Source organism: Falco peregrinus, chromosome 4, assembly GCF_023634155.1.
Source record: "Falco peregrinus isolate bFalPer1 chromosome 4, bFalPer1.pri, whole genome shotgun sequence".
Classification (NCBI taxonomy): Eukaryota; Metazoa; Chordata; class Aves; order Falconiformes; family Falconidae; genus Falco; species Falco peregrinus.
This window is the reverse complement of record NC_073724.1, coordinates 68611177-68628659: the sequence shown is the minus strand read 5'-3', so window position 1 is coordinate 68628659 and position 17483 is coordinate 68611177. Positions and strand designations below refer to the sequence as shown.

The 17483-nt window shown below is 36.1% G+C and overlaps 1 long non-coding RNA gene across 1 annotated transcript in view; it reads left to right on the top strand.

Annotated features, from left to right (window-relative positions):
- The window catches only part of LOC114010949 (uncharacterized), a 32654-nt gene extending 15847 nt beyond the window's left edge, over positions 1-16807 (top strand). The window contains exon 4 of the long non-coding RNA XR_003552657.2: positions 1885-16807. This is a non-coding gene — a long non-coding RNA (uncharacterized LOC114010949). The remainder of the gene's footprint in view (positions 1-1884) is intronic.
- The last annotated feature ends 676 nt before the right edge of the window (positions 16808-17483 follow it).

The window sequence follows — 17483 nt, the reverse complement described above, 5'->3', positions numbered from 1 at the left end:
GGTGAAAGGTGCCCTCTAGCAAGATGGCATTTCTAATTGACTCATCTGAACTGTAGCATCATTGCTGTCTTTCATTTGATTGGGTCATGGTGAGTACATCAGGATGCTTATGATCTTTAGGGAGGCTGGATCACCTTCCTAAATTTAGGATGTTATGAATTATGGGCTACAAAAGTGTCGCTTACATACTACCAACCAAATGAATTTCTTCCTGACATGGTCTGTTACTACAGAGACATTAGAGATGCTATTTTAAGTCACATGTGCAAGCTGCCGGGAGACTATAATCAGGATGAATAATCAGGTGGCATAGCAAATTTGGACTGTTGTATGGTACATTGAGTCCTCTGTCTTTGTATTCAACTCTAATATTTTTTGCTTACTAAGAAAATAAAATCTCCTTTCTCTTCACTTCCATTTAAATTCAGTTCATGTAGAAAAGTGGGTATACAGTTGCACTAAACTCTTGTCAGTTATGTGTAAGCATCAGGTACAGGATAAAACCTTGTAACTAGGGGCTGTTATAAGCATTATTATACTGCATCTGCTCTTATTTCAGAGCCTTGAATAAAGATAGAATGAAGTCTGTATTGCTAATGGTTTGTTGGTTTGTGGTTCATTTGCTAGCTCTCCCTTTCCAAAATATTGCTTGCATATTTTGTAGTCCCTGATTATGCAGAAACAAAACCACAGATGTATTACTGAGGTTTCCCTTTTCTATCTGCATACTCTCTTTAAGCATGTCCTGTGAAAAAGAACACGTCTTACCCATTCATTTCATAATCATGTTAGAGGTCTCCTGGAAGCAGCATTTTATGGTCTTTTTGTGATTCTCCTCAATCTCTTTGCCTTCCACTCTTCATTTCATTCTTTCCTTCATGCCTCCTATCTCATTGGCATGTCTGACTGCTGGCAGCACTGTCAAGTCATCCATCCTCTTTCATTGCTCTGCTTCAGATCCATGATGCAATTGCTGGAGTGATTATCCAGTGGCCAAACCTTGGCTTGATGTTCCTCACAATGTCAAACCAGTCCCAAGTGGCACAGTCATACCAATGGTAGATACTTTGGAACAAAAAAGTTTTGTTGTCATTCTCCAGAAATACAATACGAAGACACATGAAATTCATTTTTGTCTTCTATCTAATCAAAATATTTCTGGAGGGAAAAGGGTTTGGGAAGTGTAATAAATAGGAGTCTAATTCCTGAGAATGGAATTAACACGGTCCAACTGTAGCAGTCTAAACCTGTAGCTGGCCTATACTAGTCATCCAGGCTTGTCTGTGTAGAGAAACAGGAACATCTAAGGGTGCTGCATGCCAGTTATCCTGGCTGTCTTAGAAGACAGGAGTCATCCATTTGAAAGACCATGCATCACTGGCTATAAAGGGAACTAGCTTATATTTCTAGTGGCATCTGCAACCTTAAAACAATGTTCTCCTTCAAGAACCAGTGGAGGAAAGGCTAATTATTCCAGACATCTTATATGAGTCTTGGGAAAAAATGTAACAGGAAGGCATTTCAAGTTAGAGTGACAGCAAAAGGAAGCTTGCTTTATCAAATAATTTCAGAATTCATGGATCTCTTACTGAGTTAAGAAAGCGTATTTTATCACTGTCCAGAAAACGGCTAGAGTGAGAATAATGACAGAGCAACTGCTACACTGGCAAGAGGCTGTTACATTATTCAAGGAGCCTGAGATAATACTGAGTGTATTTAATCACACTTTTCTTTTAATTTATTGTTTTCTAAGGACATAGCCATATACTTTTAAATATTTATATATTATTGTTGTTCTATATAAATATTGTTGTTCTTTCCATTAAAGCATTATTTTTCTCTTTAGTTTCATAATAATCTTGAACTACATTTTTCTTTCTCTAGACTGAACAGCATAGCTGAAAGAAATTAAAGGAAGTGGAGAAAGGACAAGCTTCTCAGTACCACAGCTACCCCCATCTGATGTAAAGATTGCAAGTTAGTAACATGCCATATTTTGTGTAATGCTGTCCACAATAATTTCAAAGAAAATCCCTTCTTTTTATGAGAATGAGGTTCCAAGCCGCTGCCATATTTTTCAGCCTGAACAATTTCTAACAAGTTATGTCATACCACATCTTCACAATCATTCAAGTTACAAAGCTACATATTCCCTTGCTTTAAGTGGAGCGATCTGCTCACCTCAATGTTCTCCACAACTGATCATAAAACTAACAATGGTAGGGCACCAGAAGGTCATTATTTCTGCCTCTACTCCTTTCTGGTAACATACCTTGAACCTCTTTATATTCTTTCTACAGAAGCATTCTGTCTGTATAGTCCTAGACTGAATCTGCAGTGGTATACTTGGACATGATTCAATATTCCCTTTTAAACTTTTAAAACTGTATGGTTTCCTCACTTCAATTTGAAGCTCTTCAAAATTCTTCTATATGCAGACATTAAGTACACTGATGTAGCAGCAATGATCCTGTTGCTTCAAACTAACAGTACTGTTGGTTCAAACTCTAGAGACAAAAAACCTGAAGAAAGATGGAGTGAAATGGGAATGTAGACACTAAGGAACTTGGAAGCTGTATCATATTTAGTCAGGGTTCAGATCAAATATAGTATATTATACGCCAAGTCATAAAAGAGTGTTGTTCAACAGGTGTCTGGAAGGAGTTTGAAGATCCACGATATATCACTTATTGTGAATGCCTACACACAGCGTTCACCTTTTGGGAACAAAGTGTGTTCAAAGGTACTTGTGGCTTGCAGGGCTGAAAGCTACTTTTTTAGATTAGATCTTCGTTGCTGATATGCAGCTATATGAACACATGCTATTTTGAGTGGAAAACAGAACAAAACATTTTGCCAGTATGCAGTAAATATGTCTCATGCAGTTTTAGGTATCTGCAATACCTAAACTTAGGCTAATCAGCGTAGACTTCCTTTATAAGTAAAAGAAAGGCAAAGGCACTTTTAGGATTTTTTTATGGACTTCAGCATGTAAAAAGTTCACTCTAGAAGAAACTGTTCTTCTTTACTGCATAAAAAGGCAACCTAGATGTCTAGAGCAAGTGTAGATACCTACAGTTTACATAGATGTATTTAATAAGGTGAATCCCAGCAACAGTGTTGGAGCTGACTTCACCTGTGGCCAGCAAAGGTCTTGACTTATCTTGGCTGACCACCTGATAGTAACTAAGTACTGGAATTGTTTCTCACTTAGTGACTGATGAGGAAATGGATTGGATTTCACATTAACTCTTGATGTATTTTGGTGCAGGAAATATTTAACAGGTGGTTGGGGGTTTGGGTTTTTTTGTTTGTTTGGGTTTTTCTCATCTAGTTTGCAGTATGAACATGAGCAGATAGTCTTTATTAAAAACCCACAAATCTGGCATATATACAGCTAATGAACTTCACAAGAATATTAGGAGGTAGAGATAAACCCTATCTCTAGATTATAGAGAAAACTTAAGATAAATTCTGCACAGGGTGGCAAAAGATCAAAAGAAAAAAAAAAAAAAGATCAAGAGAAAAAATACTTGAATTTACCAAAAATTTGGGATGTATTAATGGCAACAAAAGGAATCATTCTGTAAAAACCAAACTATAGTACTTCCCAGTTTGTGCAGCAGGATAAAAAATGGGCAGTATAAAATTCACTGAGTATTCAAGATCCACATTGAAAAAGTAACTTTATGTGGCAAAACCTAATGTCTTCATATCTAACTATTAAATGTGTGAAATGGTATTGAATGTACTAAGCTAGGCTCCCTTGGTGCCAATCAGAAGGACCTATGCTCCTATGAATGAGCTAAACTATCTTGTACACTGAAGCAACATTTTGACAATAGACATGGAGGTATGTCATACCAGCACTATTCACTTATGTGGTAGTTCCTTTCTTTTTTATACTTTTTTCTTTTTCTCTCCAGAAAGCTGAGGATTAGATTCTTACTAGACTTAAGAACCCAGATCTCTCACTCTGTCTAGTCTCTGACCACTGACTAGTGGTGTAATAATGTAGCTTTAGCAACAGGCAGGAACCAGCAGCCATATTGAATGATAGAAATCACGCTTGCAACGATTTCTGTTAAAGGTAGTGCCATCCATGTAAGTATTCTTCTGCAATGTAGCTGTGGAGACACTTTGTTTGTCAGTCTGAAGTGGTGGTAGACAGGACAGGTGACTAAATGATTTCCCCTGAACTTCAGTGTTTTCAGACTTCAGCATTTCAGCTACAGGAGCATGTCTGGCAGCAAAATGAAGATACATTTTTAGACTTCACCTTTATCTCTGATGGTGCTTGCAAGAACTCTATTTTATTCTCTCTTGTTCCAAGCCAGTAAAGATAGGATCTTTATGTTGGACATCCAGGTTCCTTTCTGTGAAGCATGACCCTGAGAGGCCCCACGATGTCTTTTGTAGCCAACTAAAATGTAACATGCCAAAAGCTAACATTAACATAATTCATGATATGGATACTTATAATCAACTCAACACTAACCACACTAACACTGCACGAAAGACCCCTCCAGAATTTGAGCCTTGCTGTAGTCTGGAGATATTAAGCCCTGGTGTACTGAAGCTGTGCAGTCCCACATATTCTGAAGCTTTAAGGGTTAATTTATTTCATTTGTCCACTTATTTATCCACAAGTAGAGATGACTCTAGCACTCTTATTTTCAGTTTCTGTTGAACAAATGTCAAGAGAAGACAAAACATGCTTTGAAAGTGCCATTCCGCAAAATGCTAAGTATGGACTAGAATCTGATTTGCCATCAGTTTTTACCAAGTACTTTAATAATGATCACATTGCATTGGATAAGGTAAATGTGGACTCGTGCTTGCATATCTAAACTTATATTTCAAATCAAAGAAAGCAAATTCATGATCATTAAATCGCAATCAGTCAAGCATCTATAACAACAGGCCAGATGTGCACTCACCTATTTAGCTTCTAGTTGAGCTACTGCTTGAAAATGAGAAATACTCTAGAACAAGTAAAATGGTCAGGTTTCTATTCTAGTTTAAAGAAATGTGGAAATTATGTATATGCTTTGAGAGCATTTTTCTTCTGTCATCCACATGGATTCTTTCACCTCATTTCACTTGTATGTGGCCTTTAGATTCTGTAGCTGTAACTATGAATAAACAAACTCCATATTCTCAGGGTACAGCAAAGCATTTGCTAGACCTTCTTTGGCAATAGTGGTAATTGTTTTCTTATTAAAGTCAGTTAATAGCACATGTCGTCGTCCCCCCCCCCCCCCCCAAATAAAGAAACAGAAAGTTACATGCGTGAAATAAAAAACAAAAATTCTTCTCTATTTCAGCTTGTGGATGCTCAGGTATTGTTAATATTGATGCATAAGCCATGTGTTCTATTTTATCCATACAAAAAGGAGATGTTTCTAAGCATTCCTGGAGTCATCCAACAGCAACTTAGGGAACTGCATACATTTTCATAGTAGATCAGCATTTGGACATCTAAATTATCCCTTCAGTTTCTCAGCTTTTCCTAGCTGAAGATATGAATCTTGCTATTTGCTTTTCATTTTACATGTATTTATATGTAGCATCCAGTACGTGATGGAATACAATGTGCTTGAGAGTTATTTTTTTATTCTCTATCCATTTCAAGCTAGGTATGTATAAGGACAGACTATTCAAGCAGGCCGTCCAGCATGTCTGGGAAGCTCAGTCCTTAATGGCAGCCTCCAGTATCATAAGCAGCAGTCTTCTCCTGTTTTTTCCATTTTCAGGGTTTATAAGTTTTCATCTGTTATCAAGCTAGATATGCATATCCATATATCAATTAAATCATCATTTATAAGAGGTGAGACATCAATACCAAACAAAAGACATAAACTCACAAAGATGAAGAAACATCAGTCAAAACCTGAAATCATACTGAAAGCCCAAATTGTTAAGAAACCAAAACATTGATGCAAATAAGAAGTAATGTTCTTTTTTTATTTACATTCAGTTTTACAGCATATAGGGCTTCAAGTTTTATTCTGCATCCAGGAAGATAAGAACTTTTTAAAATGAAAATTGAACTATCATATGATTGAAAAGGCACCTAAAAAAAAACTCCTACAAAAATTGTTGTATTTGGGAAGCCATGGAATAAATCAATGAGACAGCACACCGTACACATTTCAAATTCAGCTTTACTTAGCAGCAGTTTGTAATTGGAGAACAGTTAATTCTCAAAACCATGGACTGAAAACACAGTGAATTCAGAGAAAAGCCATAAGTAATTTCATACAACATCTTCCATACATTTCAAGGAAGTAGGTAAACCAGAAATGATTATGTAAAAGATGCAGGAACAAGAACAGCAAACCTTACATATGGGAAATGAAAATACATATTGGAAAATTTACCGTTGAAAACCTTGAAAAGTAGAGATTTGTTCGATACTAAAAAATTCAAGGATTTCAAAATAAACAATATGAAGACACCAGGAAAAGTAGCAGCATCAACAAAAAGGGCTAAAGGTGTTGAGACAGTAGATGATTTTTGGTGATGTAAGGAAAGATGACAAAAATAAAAGGACTAAAATAGATAATTCTGTTTACTGACTTTTAAGGTCAGGAACTTGCTTTTAACCTCCATGCTTGCTATGAACGTAGCACTTATTTGTTCTGCAGAAGATTCATTATAAAACAATGGGGAAGCATATGCTGGTTTTGAACTCAAGGAGAATATCAAAGCAGAATGTCATAAAAATAGGCTGTTTGTAAAGGTCAAAACATTTGAGTTAAGAAGACAAAAATATATTTAACTATTTGAATATAAACTTTGTTTACAGAAATTTATAGCAATTTCTGTATGTGAAAGGAAAAACCCCACCATTAGTACTTTCTGAAAGCCAATGCTCTCATAATGTCTTGTGTCTTTAAGTTTAAATGTATATATGCATATGCACATATATAATTTCCTGAATAGATTACTTTGGAATTTGGTTTCCATAAAGCTACAGCATGGCCATCTGAAAAATTTCCATCCGTGTATCATCGTCTTTTCAGAGAACAGTAGAGGTTAATGTTTCAGTGTGTGTATACATCTATGTTTGGTGTTGATTTTATTTGTATATATTTGTGTTGGAGACCCATAAATGCTGTCATTGTAGCCCATTTGATGCATCTAGCCCATTCTATTTGCCTTCGATAGCTGGCAACAGATGTTACAACTTGTAACAGATGTTGTATTTCCTGTACATTAAAGTAGAACTGGTGCTGAAGAAATCATCAAAACAGAAAGAGAAGGTAGAATCTGCCATTCCCAAAGAACATTTATTGAGATCCACAGGTCTGGATAACAGCACATGCCAAGGGAACTATTTAGCTTTCTGTTGTCGATCTCTTTATAACAGACTGTAGCTCAGTTCTAGCCTAACATTCTCATCTTTGTTTCCTATCTGGTCACCTCTGCTGTTTTAGTTTGGTTGTCCCACAGCATGGGATTTTTGATACGATCATCTTGTCTCATTGTTTTACCACACTATAATCAGAACCAAGAATTCATAATTGTAATACAACTCCAGTTTAACTAATTTATTGAGCTTCTGCTGAGGTTGGAAGTTTTGGGCAGGGTTTTTTGGTATTTGTTTGGGGGTTTTTTTGTAGTTGTTTTTTTTTTCTTTCACTTGTATAAGGACAAATAATTAAATGCTGGTTTTTTAAAACAAAAACCTGTAATTAAGTGGGAAATTTCTAGAAGACACATTTCAACAGAGTTTTCCAAAGAGCTGTCTCCTCATTCTTCCTCTCCCCCCAAATCAGCATACTGGAAGTATGCATTTGTTCTGTAGTAATGAGAAGTTAATTTACAGTTTCTTCATTCCTTATTTGGAGAAATCTATATGAAGAGGGGAAATTATTTTTGGTCTAGGAACATATGGGAGAAATGGGAGAAATCACATCTCACATTAACCATGATCTTCTAACTCAGAATAAAGACAAAGATACTAAAGAGGAGCTATCTGATCATCTTTGTATCTTTTGAAGGTATAGTTAAATAGCATCACGTTTCTCCCATTGTTCTGTCTAGTTCTCCTTATTATTGTGATTACATCTTCAACATTCTTATTCTCTTCTGTTGTCTATGCAAGTTGATTTCTCAGTTTGATAGAGCATAAGGACTTGGGCTGTAATTCACTTTATATTGTCAATATCAGTTTGACTACACCCTCTTCTACATTCCACAAGGAATTTATTATCTTCAGTCTTGCATTTGTTGGATCAAGTTGCTAGATACCATAAGGTGTTAAAAGTCTACTAAACTTCTTCTATTGATAAATCTGTTTCACAGTTACTGCCCAGAAAAAGCTATTGAGAACAGTCAATGTTATACTAAATACTTTGCTTAGATACTGGGTTGTGGAAAAAAATAGAGCGTGCAACCTTTTTTGGAAAAGCGGTATCTTAAAATGGTTTAGATTACAAATTTCAAAAAAACCAATTGTTTGTACATATTGTCATTATTTCATATTGCTTATGCTTCTTATTCACAAAACTTTGAACCTCAGGTTCTCAGTTCAGGGGTCCTAAAAATCTTCTATCTTACTGTGATAAAAAGTAAACCTTTTTGCAGCATAGGTACATTTCAAAACCCAAATATACCCAGTTCCTCCTATACAAATGCAAGAGTTTAAGTTCAGATTACTTTTAAGCTGTTAATATTGCTTGTCTGCTCACCAGAAAAACTTACTGGAGGAAATTGACTGGTTTAACTGACCAAAGCTGAAATAATTTTGTAAAAATAAAAGGTATGGATAATTTTCTGTGCTGCATTCATCAGAGAAAAATGAGACAGTCTCTAAAGAAAAATTCTGCTTTCTAACCACAATTATCACTGCAGATTTCTTGTCATCAATGTAAGTTTATCAATAACATATACATACACGCATTGTGAAAATATATTTTTGTATTTTTCATTTCAACATTACATCAAAATACCATTTTCAATCTCCAAGACTGAAAGGCACAATCAGACATGCTGATCATATCAGTGTGCAAAGACAGCTGTATGATAAATATTCTAAGTAAATTTCTGAACTTCATAATAACAAAGATGCTGTGGTCAAATTGTTGTGCTCAGATTTCTGAATAATTCTTATTTGGACACGCAGGGAGGCATTGAGTGTATTCACACCCCGACATGAGCAATCAGGAGCAGGGTGCTTAGCACCTTGCAAGTTACTGGTGCTCAGCACTTTTGGAAGAAAGTGCACTTTTGCAAGTGTGTCCACAGGGTACTATGATGCAGCATGATGCTGCAATACCTAAAGTAGCTGTTACTAACTTAGTTTGTGTACCAGAAACAGTACTTCCACGTTCATTATGCCTGGGCTAATTATAGGGCTGAAAAGTCTTTTGAGGGAAAACCCTAGAAAGTGTGACGCACCTGGAAGGAGAGATGATGATGGAATAAAATAAAATCAGAAAATATTTTGAAGATAAGTAGAGGAAGTATAATTTGAGACTTTTCTTGACAACTTTTTTCATTGAACACCTCTTATCTTACAAGGTGGAGCAAGATTTGTTCATTTTAATTCATGGGGGGTTGTTGGTTTTTCTTTTAAAAAAAAAAAGAGGCCAGGGTATTTTTTGATAATTAGCATTTGATCAGAGCTGAAAATATAGAATATAATATTGTTTGCTCACGTAGGGAAATGGTGCAGCCAAGGTTAAAAATAGCTTTACCGTTGCTCAAAAGGAACATGACTAAGCTGAATTAATGTGTAATTCTACAAAACATTTTTTAAAGGTGTATCTAACAGTCATAACTCTTATATGTGTTAAGGACTAAAATAATTTCTTAGAGAAGGATGAGATATTTTTATTTCTTTCTCTTCGCAAAAATTCTAATTTTACCTCTGCATTTGTTTTGTATTTTTCCCATTTAAATCATAATGTTAGGTTAAAGTATATCAAATTATTTGGCACACCAGCCAAATTATTTAGGGCATTTTTAATTTTTAGTGTATCATTCCATGACAAAAAGAAAGATGCCAGATTTCTTCACTGTGTAATGTCTATAGCTTTTTTCATTTTAATAATTCTGAGTGATCATAGTCTACTTATTGAACTTAACACTGTCATATTTTTTATTGTGAAAATGACCAAACTGAAGCTGCAACAACTCATTTTCAAAGCTGCTTGATATCTCTTTTCACATGCACACGTGTAATGCTGACAATTCATCATTATTAGCTTCATTTTTAATATCCCAGTTAAGATTAACAGTTGTAACACATTGCTGTGCAAGTTTCTAACTTTACAAATGTGCTTTCTTTAAGAAAAATCATCACTTGAAATTTACATAGTTAAATTTTCCTAAATAAAAGGATGAAGATAGCAAATGTAATTGTTTGCATAAAAGTTTGAGGGTATTTTTAATCTTAAAGTAGTGGCTTGTGATTGTTGAAATATATGAAACTATGCTGTTGGTTTATTTCCTGAAGAAGCAAGCAGCTTTTACAAATTAAACTCATTTAACAGCTCTGTTGACAATGACAACAAAATTGGGAAAAATATACCACTATCTCTCATGGACACTTTTTTCCTTCAGGTTTAACGAATAAGGATTATATCAAACAGATCTTGTTAATCAATAGTGTAGATATGACACGGATGATATACAAGAAGCAGATCCACTGAGTAAGCAGTCTATTTCTACAGTCACACTTCACACTGTAAAATAGATTGGTCAAATTCAATCCTATTGTAACGAGAACTCCCTGGCAGTAGAGTTTTGCTTTCTTCCACTAAAACAACAGGCTCTCTCATCATTTTGGAAGACATGCATAACATACTAAAAAGAAAAATTTTAAGCCTATGTTTAAAAGATATTATTTGCCACAGAATTTCAAGGAGTCTCTTAAAGCAAAACAATTAACAATATGTTTGAATAAATTACATTTGTTTAAATTTAATTAAGGCATATTATGGCATTTAATAAAAATATATCTGTCCTCTCAACATGCAAGTTTTCTGCGATTTCTGAATTTTTAATTTTCAAATACTATTTCTTGGATCCTTCAAAACAGCATTTGTTCATTATAATTATATCTGTAGTTTCGTTCACTCCATACATTCATATTTGTAATTGTTCCTATATTTTGCTATTTTCAGATAAAATTATGAGATTAAAAAGTGTGGATTTATTTTGTTCTGAAAACCCAGTAAGATCTAGATTCAATTTTTTTCAAATTTACTCTGCTAATAAACACCATATGTAAAGGGCACGAAAGTGACTTGTAGTATCTGAAAGCTTGTGGAACGTGACATTTGTTTTGCTGTAGTTCAATATTTTAAGTTGCATGCTACAATTTGGCACAGCTCTTGAACACACATATGATATTCAGTTAAGATGAATCTCCGTTCATGAAAGAATCTGGACTAGCTTCTGCTGTCTGCAGACTGTACTGCAAAAATGTAACTGAGACACAGCAGTAATGTGCACAACTGGAGAAGGGTTTGCTGACAAAAGGTGATAAAATTTGCCTAAATGTAGTTGAAAATACATCTTTATTTGCTACCGATACATACGCATCTATCTGCACAACTAGACTGCATGCCTAAAATATGTGTCACAAATGGTTGTCAAACTCATTAATCAAAGGTGCTGACACTGAACCACTTTTTCTCCTTTTTCTCCACTCTGCTACTGCAAATGTTAGCGGACCTGATAGCTCTTGTCCAAGCCTCCATCTCTGGCAGACATTGAATTACCTTTTCTACTGAAGCAATGTGAATCATAGAAAAGGAGACATGCAAAATGGCAAGTTGTGTGTTGTCAGCACAGTGACAGCATCTAGTTCAGTATCTCATTTCTAAACTTCTCAGTGGTTTCCCTACCACTTTGAGTAGGAGGAAAAAAGAGCAGGTAAGGAATAGTCATAGAATTAGGCAAAAAGTTGTCACTCTACACTTACTGAGGGTGTGGGCTAGTCAAGAATACCTTCCAAGCAACAGAGCATTCCTCAATTCAAGTCAGGTGAACTGAAACATACAGACAACTTGTTATTTGCAACATCTAGTGAAAATCACCATTAGAATAATAAAAATATTTTTAGTTCAGTGCCTGAAGCCATCTAAAATGGGAATTAAGCAATTCAGAAGCATTTCCTCTTATGAAAGGTCCTATCATCCTCTCTTCTAGAACCAGTGTATTCAACACAGCTTGTAACAGTTCTAAATTCTCACAAGTTGATGACCTGACAAAAGGATATTCATCTATGTGCACACTGATGTCACCAAGAACCTTCAGTCTCACTAACACAAAGCTAGAGAAATCTACAGTCTTGGCCAAATACTCCACAGTAGACTATGGCAAGCTGAACGCTTATGGCGTGACTACCATTTTTTATTGGTGTATACATGCATCCACACATATGCTTATTTTAGTATAGTATTTTAAGCACAGTCCCATAATGAAGGATGGAGTCACCTGTGGCCTTCGATATATATGTATGAACAGCCATCCACTTGAATTTACTGTGACATTTCTCACTAACAAGAGTGAGTGCTTTTGAAAGTCTGCACACAGCTAGCCCAGATGCCCAGGTGATGCTGAAAAGAATGAAATTACTGTATTTCACTGCAATAGAGTGAGATGGTTGAACTAAAGCTACATTAAAAGGGGAGGAAATAAACACCTGAAGTTTGTTCCTACCTTGACTAAGGTCTTAAAATTATTTAAAATAAGGAGATACAGTTGCATGTATATCCTTTTCATCTATACCCTTCTCACAACTCCCTACCTCAGAAAAAGGGACGGTTGCATCACAGGGCTTTGCAGGAGCTGAGGATGGAGAGGACAAGAAGGACAAATCATCTGCAGAAGTGCAAATTAAAGGTAGGGAGTGACATGATGGAGAGCATGCAGCTCACAGAGGCTGGCATGCACTTCCAGATGCACCCCTAAGGAGGGGTTGTCAAAGGATGTCTTGGATGTGTAACAGTCATTGCCCATAGAGATGCAAGCAATGAGTGGAAGTATAACATTTAATACTGCCTGTTGTCTGTGAACAGATGTTTGTTAAGTCATCTCAGTCCATTGTGCAACCCTAATATTCAGGACTCTGGTTGGACAGCAGAGTTTGGTCAACAAAGTTGTCAAATGCTTCAAGAAACATTAGCATTGGCTCCTCTCAGGCATTACTTTGGTCCTGGTGCCATGTGGTGCTTTACTCATTGACTAACTTCAGGGTCAAAGGTCACCAACAGAACAGGGATCTCAGAAGGACCTGAAGTACAATTTAACATCAGTTCTGCAGATTCAGAGGACAGCCAGAAGCATAAAATTCTTAAATATAAATATGAAAAAGTTTACAGATATTTTTCTGAAGAATATCTACAGGTGTTATTGTAACATTCAAAAGATCCCACTGTGTCTTAGTATTCAGCCAATGCTCTCACATGAACATATAGTGTCTCTGAAATCCCCATTCTTTTCACTACTCATAATTTTACCTTCATTACACAGTTAAGTCCCTCTTCCACACTAATTCTCACTCTCCCTTAGTCTATTTCTCATTATATTCCCAAATCCTTACAGTACATGTGTTGTCCCAGTTCTTCCATATACTGTTTTCATCATTTCCACTCCTTCGTTATTCATCTTCATTCTCTAATTAATCCAAGAGACGGGTAGCTGTATGAAGCATAAGGGTTAGCTAACCCAGGCAACAGAATCCCCCCCAAATAACGTCTCTGTAACTGCACATATTCCAGTATTGTTCTTACATACCTGTGAAGGTATATTACATAATTATATGCGTTAATGCACCAGGATTCATTCGTATGCAACAGTGGAAAAACTATGCCATGAAGTGTGGAGAGGGGATTTTGGGAAAGGGCACAACAGCCATTTTGTTTTAGATCTCCTGGCATGTTCTTTATTTAGCCTCGATAAAGCACCATGAGGCTTGAAACCATGCTCTTAGTCATTTTGAATGTTCACAGAGCAGAAAAAAAAAAAAAAGAAAAAAAAAAGCACATGCTTTTTGCATGGATGCAATGGGAACAGAAGGCAAGAATTACATCTACCAGTACCTAGAAAGTCTACGGTATGGATGGATTTATTGGACATTTGTAAAAACAGTGTCAGAGCACAATTTTATCCTGGAAAGATCCTGTCCCCTATCACTCTCAGGCTTTTCCTCCCTCTTTTTTCGAGCCTCCTCTTTAGCATCTTGTTCTTACTTTCAAACTACTTCCTTTTAAAGACCACTCTTACACTGTGCTTCCCCCCCCCCCCCCCCCCCCGTTTTTACATTCAGTTTGTTCAGAAGTAAATCCCGTGGCTTCTCCTATTTTCCAGCTGTTTAGTGCATGCTACCTCTCTCTAGACTGAATATTTAAGAGAGCACAGGGAACTTAGGTACTGAGAAAAGGAAAGGCAGTGAACAGCTTGAAACAGTAAGCAGTGTGAGAGTTTCAATAGCCGAGAAAGTAAAATTGTGAGACAGAGGACGGCGTGGTTGAAGACGAAGCAGCTTATTTTCAGTCCTCCTTTTCCCAGCAACACGTTTGCTTCCTATAGCTAAGTCTGGATTGCACTAACAGTACCATCTCTCCAAATTATTTCGGAATAGCCCAATATCCTAAGAAGGAGTATTTCTGTAAGAGTTTCTCATCAGCATTCTCAAGAAACCTAGAGAACACCTTGCAGCAAAACCTGGATCCCTAAAAATCACATAAGCAGATGCTTTTGGCCAGTTTAAGGGGGTGGGTGGGGGGTAAGAGTCCTTCTGCCTGTGCCCAGCCACTCCACCCTCAGAGCACGCAAATCTTGAGCCACAGAGGACAGAGGTAAGAGAAACACTGCTGTAAATTTAACACTTTCCAGTTATAAACATTCCTTCTTTCCATGCCGCTTCATCTCTGCAGATGCTGAAATATACCTGTGAATTAAGAGATTTCTATACCTCAAATGAAACTGATGAACAAAAGGAAACATTTTTACAAGTGAAATGAACAGGCGAAGTCTGTGCAAACACAGATCTGCAGATAGGATAACATTATAAACACCAGGAAATAAAATCAATGGTTGAATGACAACAGTACCAAACTCCCCAAAAATAATGGTCAGCTATAGCTGTTTAACTGCCTGTGACTGAGGACTCTATCTTGTTATAACTCAACTCCCAACAGAGTACATGCCTCCTTCTAAATATAAGTAATCAAAATCATGATTTGTGTGTACTTGTGTATGATAAAACCTGCAGGAATTAAAGGCTTGATTAAAAAAACGGTATGACTGGAAAGTGTATTTTAATCCTAAAAACAGAGAAGTCTCTCTACACCACTTTGTTTGCTATGTTGTCAATTCTATTTAGCGTTCTTGAAACTTTAAGCGGAATAACAAGAATTAGCTCTGAAAAATCAGTTAATTCCAAAACGTTTTGCTTTTAGACAAGTCTTTTTTGAAAAAAATTGTAACTGGCTCATGGCAGTGATAAGTAAATATAAAATGGCATTTCGGTTTTTTTTCATCCTGTTTTCCTCTTTCTGACTGAAATCTACTAAAGCCGTCACCTCTGCTAAAGATGAAGTTTGTAAATTTCTGAAATAATAATACAATTTTTTAAAAAAATATTTTTTTTAAAGTTGGGAGTAAAACGCCAAACTAGAGCACCTTCTGTTGGTCTGTCACTAATCAGTTGTTATTTTTTAGAAACAAACAACCCTAAAATCACCCAAAAGAATGTTGCAAACTTTTTTTTAATAATCCTCGCTCCCTTTAGTCTAGGAACTGCAAATGGACAAGGAGCTGGCATCACTACTACATATCTCATTAAATAATGATGTTTGTTTAACAAACTTATGGAAGTTTTTACTTCTGATTTTTTTCTTTTCTTTTTGGGGGAAGCTTGCTAAATTAGCTAGTTCCTAAGATTTCTTAGTAGCATGTGACTTGAGTGATGTACAAAAAATACCGATTTATTCCATATTCTTTATAACAACTAAAATAGAGAAGACTGGCCTTGGCTAAGGTGTCAGCCTTGGCTTAGAAAGATCTGTTCTGCTCCTTATTATAGCAGATTCTTACTCTGTTACGAGGGAATAGTAATTGCCATGTCACTGTGCTGTGAAGGTAAATATTGTGATAAATGTAATGTACAGCTACCGTCGTAAAGAAAAATAAGATGGGCAGCACTCTCATAAAGGACCAACAGATGAGTTAGCACATGCTAAAGGAGAGTGGCCTTAGGGCCTCCATTTCTGAGTATTTTCTGCAACTACGAAACAGTGTTCACTGCTTAAGGAACTTCCACTTTAAGGAAATTCATAGTTGTGTCAGTTTTCCTCTTTGGAAATCTGTTCACTTAGTGGAATCTACTCCCAAGTATTCAAAGAAAGTTAGCCATAGGAGAACCCACTAGAGCTCTGAAACACAAAATTCAGCCACATGCGTGCTCATGGATAACCCATGTGCCCAGGGGCTTTATGAAGACCATTCCACTGGTTTCAGTGGAAGCCAGACTGGATCCTAGAAGCTTCTGGATCTGTCAAATACTACATTTAATTTTCTTCATCACTGCCATGTTTCTTCTAGGTGTGGTGAGAGGAACACAGACACCTAGGTCCTGAATTTAGTGTATCCCTTCTGTTGCACATGAATAAAGTCACAGAAAAAATATCAGTCTTGTATTCTTTCTCACGCTTTTGTTGGCTCAGAGCACAGTTTCGTATAAAGTGATGCTACTTTCCCTATCACTTAACTTAATCTAGATTCTGAGGAGACAAGATACTTGCCCAGCTCTGCGAAAGCAATCTGGAATCTTTTGATATGAGAAACAGATTTAAATCTTACCTGTTCAATCAGCAGGACTATTGCCACCAACTTTGGTAAGGCCTGGAGTTCATCCAAAGCAGTAAGAACAAAAATATGCTTATACTTGCAGCTTATTGATTACCTTTTGTTGGCCTTTTTGCCAAAAGTTACAAGAGAACAGAATGAAAGGACAGAGAAAGAAAAAAAAAGGGAAAATAAAGAGAAGGGGTGGTAGAGGTGGTAAATCGGGTTGAGGAGTGAGAAAGGAACATCAGCTGCATGGGAGAATAACTTCAGTATTACTAAAATACAATACAAAGACTACATTTTGTACTACTGTAGTTTTAAAAAGCAGTTTTTTCAAACTTAAAAAAACTTTTTAAAAAAGGTTTTCAGTTCAAATGGTCCTTTATCAAGTATAGTATTATAAAATAAATGTTTGTGTATATCAGTAAATATTTGAGCTAAAAGAAAAAAAAAATCCCAAACTAGAGGATGTAGATGAAAAAAACAAACAGTCAACTTCCAGGACATTTGACATCCCATATACATGCTAAAAAAAAAAAAAAAAAGAAAAAAATACCCTCAAGTGTATTAGTTATTGAAGGCTCAAACAAACGCAGCAAAGCTACCTAAAAGATGATGATGCAGTTTTAATGAAATGTAGTTATAAGCTTAGGAACAACTAGCGATGT